Genomic DNA, 5,100 nt, shown 5'->3' on the forward strand with positions numbered 1-5,100 from the left:
GTGGTGGTAAGTGTTTTACGGCACTCGCAACTGCATAGTCATATGAGCGCGCGTGACACACCAAACATTTTCAATTGGTAGGACATTTTGAATCTTGCCCAGGTGGCGGCCGAAGCCTACTCTTATCGATTTTGGACCAACAATTTAAGAGGTCTTTAACGTGCGCAACTTGCACACGAGACCTCGGAGATCTTTCTTGCAGAAATTACTTATATTCAAGTACGGTACCTTAGCAGAATTATCTCTAAAACTGCAGACTGCATAGACGACATCCACCAAAGATCGCTTTCATAAAATTAAAAACCATCTGGAATTCAAAGATCATTTCACAGAATGTGAAATTCAAAATATTTAATAGCAATGTTTTGGCGGTACGGATGTATGGTTCAGAGACAGAGAAAACAAAAAAAGAAAAGTAAAGCTTCCAAACAAAGTAGTGTTTACGAAGAAAATTTTTATTAATAAAATGAAATCATTTATTACAAATGGTGGTGTATTGTAAAGATCTGGAATCGAAAATATCAACACGACAATAAAAAGGAGAAGATAGAGATACATATATTGTATTTAGGACATTTTTTTAAGAACGCCGAAAACAAGATAACCCTTTCAGGCATAGAGTTGGAGACCCACTGGCAAAAGAACAATAGGTAGACCAACTGAACATTACAGAGGCACAATCAGGGAGTAATCACCCAGGGCCAAGATGTGCCAAGATTGGAGAATGTGGTTAAGCACAAGGCAAAAGTGTCGTCGACATCTCCACCTATGTACCTGGCGGTATGGGGAAAGAGTAAAAAAGAAGCTGCGTATGTGTGGGTGTGTTGGAGTGTGTGTGTGTTTGTGTTTGTGTCTGTGTGTGCGGTTTCTTCGGTTTAGCTGGGGGGGGTGGTTATGAGGAGTTGCTTAAATAGAAGAAGACAGAAATCTAGGTTTTATTTTCTTTCGGTTTACCCCCTGTGACTGTAAAATTGGGAGCACGCCGGCTTCAGGCAATGTTCGAGTCAAACCGCTCGTGAAAATTGCAACGAAAAACAAGTATGTAACACAAAACATTTTGAATGGTTGATTTAGAATCCTCCTCTTGGTTTTCCTAACCCGTCATCTGTGCCTAGAAATCTTCCTGGATTTTCCATTCCCACAACTGTGTCTCCTAATTCCCTACCACACCCCACCGCACCCCCCCCCAACCCCCAATATATCCGCTACTAATATGATTATTTTAAAGAGATACGGCCAAGTTAGATAACTTACTTAAGATAAAAACGATTCTATCTACAGTTGAAGCCATTGACACGTGGCAGAGCAAAAAAACGAGCACGTGGTAGTCTACAATTACAATACTCTTCCTTCTGCCGAGAACGAAAGTTTGTGTAAAAGTGCCCAAAAATTAGTACCCAATTTAGGCGGACAATGAAGACCTGGAAAGGCAACCTGAAAGTGCAATTGGAGCAAAACCTAAAGTCTAAACAAGCAGAGGTGAAAAATAAAGATTTGGAAAAGTTTGGGGGCTGTAGAAAAAAATATCAGATTTCGGAAATTCTGTTAGAAAGGCCAAGAGAGAAAATAGAAAAGAGGCCTTGATGATCCAGATTAAATGTTATAAACAGGTGGTCTCTGCAGGTGGTGAGAAGCATTGGATCAAAAAATCTTCTGGGAAGAAGCTTTTTTAATTGGGTGACCTTATTTAGGCCACATATGGCCTAAATAAGCTAACCCCCCCTCCCTTACTTTATTTAGGCCACACCTGTGGCCTAAATAAGCTAAACCCCCCTCCCTTACCTTATTTAGGCCACACCTGTGGCCTAAATAAGCTAAACCCCCCTCCCTTACCTTATTTAGGCCACACCTTTATACAAAGTCACAGAAATATTCCTTTTGTGCTTATTGAGGTACAGTGCAGGGTGATTTTACCTGCAAGGATAATTGGACAAAATGGGCCTAAATAAGCACTCCCTTTTTAATTCTCTTGTGTTGGAAAAGCATTTAACTAAAATAATAAATTTCAACAATGTAAAAGAAATTCAACAGCAAGGGGACGACACTGTGAGGTATAAAAATTTTGAAGTTAGGAAAATTCTTGTTGAAAGGCAAAAGTCTCTTTTAAAACAAGAACTCGAATATGCCCGTACAAAAAAATCAAAATTTCATTCTAAAAAGATTTTGCCGGAATATTTAAACGGACGAAGAAAAATAATTGGAAGCTCTATGTCGTACAGGTTCAAAGAAACTATCTGTTGTTGGAAGACCTACAAGGTTTCAGATTTTACCTTTTTGGTGCTGATGTTAAGGAGAAACTAGATTTATAGCCTTTGACCTCAGTGACAGTGATGGTAATAAAATCTGTCGGGGTTTTTTTCTAATTAAAGTGTTCATTGAACTAAAAAAAGGGAAGTCTAATTGTTAATGTATAAATAATAGATTTTTTTTTTTTGGTAAGTGTTTTACAGCGCTTTCAGTTTGATAGTAATCTCCCCGATTGAAAAAAAAACTGGACAATAGATTGGAATGTGTAAGCAAACAACATACATACAGTTTGATAAAACGGACCGTTCTCGCGGACGACAAATCTGACACAATTTATTGGTGTTTAGGTTAGTTAATCAGGGCTTTACACTGCTGTTTTATCTATCGGCTGGTTTTCTCCATGTATGTACCATTATTGTTTTGTAAATGGACAGATTATGCTTTGTTTTGATGCCATTAAATGCAGCTTTTTCTTTTGTTTTAAGTTTTAGTACATGTAGAGGTTTTACGGCGCTCGCAACTGCATAAGGTCATATGAGCGCGAGAAGAATAGAGGTGTTACAAGCGAGTAACAAACATAAAAAGAACAAGGGGAGATAAGGACGAGAGATATTTGATAGGAAAGAAGGAGCAAACCACACCAGAGCACCCGCCAACCACCCACCCAGCAGTTTTTTTCCGCTGATTAAGGAAATAAATACTTTTATACAGCTATCTGTTACAGAACCCTTTCAAAATGCAATTTTCCCAGGCGTATTTCTCGCGGCTCGAGACATATTTGTCGACCATATTGGATTTTTCATTTACGTAAGATTATGCAACAACCAGTTATGAAGCGCCTTGTTCTCACGATTCGGAAAATGTACGGTTTTAATGGGTTTTATTTAGTATCAAGCAGTCCATGTGCAAAAATTACGTTGCTTTCTTCATAAATGGCACATATTCGGTGCCATTCCTTGCATTACTATTAACAATTTAAAATGTTCTTTGTTTTTGGAAACAATACAGATAGTTGAATTTTTAAAAATATCTTTGTCTTGTTGAATTCTTTCCCTTTTTTGTAGAGGTTTTACGGCGCTCGCAACTGCGTAAGGTCATATGAGCGCCAGAAGATTAGAGGTGTTACAAGACGGTAACAAACATAAAAAAGAAGAAGGGGAGATAAGGACGATAGATGTTTCATAGGAAAGAAGAAGCAAACCACACCAGAGCACCCGCCAACCACCCACGAATTCTTTCCCGTCATGTGCATAATATGTACTAGTGATTATATTAGAATTTTGAAAAGAAAACCCCTAATGTAATTCATCGTCTTCCTGTCGTCATCACAAGGCAGCGAGGCTCAAACTCCTTCACACAAGGCGTCAACGAGAGGTGGTACCGGTGTACCACGACCACGCCACGATGACTCTACCCCAGAATGACTCTAGAGTCAAATTGACGGCCGCCAGGAACACTCTAGAATCAGTCTGGCGGCCGCCAAAAGCACTCTAAGAGTCTAGCCCAAGGTAGGATAACTGTGAACAGAAAAAAATAATCCCCTACATTTATTGTTCTTCTTGGCCCATAATTTCTTTTTTTTTTACCACTAAATTTAGTGTTTTCTGGTCGATTTAGTGTTTTAGTTGGGTTTTTAAAAAAAATTATGGCCACCAACGATGTCAAGCGCAAGAGAAAATGCCTTAAAATTGACAAAATATACTAAATAATCCAGGTTGTTGACAAAAAGCAAGCCCCACTGGCAAAGATTTGTCGTCAGTGAGTGTGTGTCGATACACACCGTAATCAAGGATAGAGAGAAGATAGTGGCAAATTACTCCAAGGAAAAGTTTGCTCTGGATCGAAAGAAAATGAGACTACCCGATGCAGATGCTGTGGACCAAGCTCTTCTGATGTGGTTTTCTTTAAGTTTAAGGGGGCAAGGAGAAAGTTGGTGCCAAAACCCCTGTTCGTGGGTACTTGTGGCAAGGGAAACTACCCATGAATAAGTACAGCTGGATTAGTCCCCAAATGCTTACTTTCCTTGCATTTCTGATTTAACAGGGATCTGATATAACAGGACTTTTTCTCTACTCCCACCATGCCTGTTATATCAGGTTTCCACTGTATAACGGACATTTCGACCAGTCCCCTCCCTCTCGTTATAACAAGATTCCACTGTACTAAAACAAGAGGACAAAATTTAGACTACTGCGAGAGACGGACATGACCCAAAAAATAACACAACATGTAGTTTATTAAGAACAACAAAAAGGCTCATTAGACAAATCAATCACTGTTTAATTTTAATTGAGCAACACGGATTGGGGGGGGTGGTTGTTAGCAGATTTGGCTTCAGCAATGATAGTAGGCAAATATCACCTTGTAAAGCAAACATGACAAGCTATACATATACATGTACTTGCCTGTCACGTCTGTCTCTCTCTCTCACACTCTCTCTCTCTCTCTCTCTCTTTATAGATATAATTTAATAATATATAATATGCATGTATATTGTGTGTATATATATATATATATTTTTTGTTTGTCCCTTGCCCATTTCTATGATATTGACGCCATCTGATTAGTAGAAAAATGTGCGTATGAGAGTGGCCAATAATGTATAACGTGCAAAATTGTTATGATATATATAACTGTTACATATATAGATGTTTAAGATATTTATAGATGTTTGTGAAGGATCTGAGAGCAATGATGACCTTAGAAATGAGGGTGATGGTGGTGGTAAGTGATGATGTGGGATGCTGCTTACGTTTATAATTATAATTATAAGAAAACATGCTTCTGTTATTTGATTGTTGTTGGGTTTAAAAAAAATAAATAATGTTAGCGTTAGTCCTATCTTCCTCTGCT

Source organism: Aplysia californica, unplaced genomic scaffold (genome assembly GCF_000002075.1).
Source record: "Aplysia californica isolate F4 #8 unplaced genomic scaffold, AplCal3.0 scaffold00001, whole genome shotgun sequence".
Classification (NCBI taxonomy): domain Eukaryota; kingdom Metazoa; phylum Mollusca; class Gastropoda; order Aplysiida; family Aplysiidae; genus Aplysia; species Aplysia californica.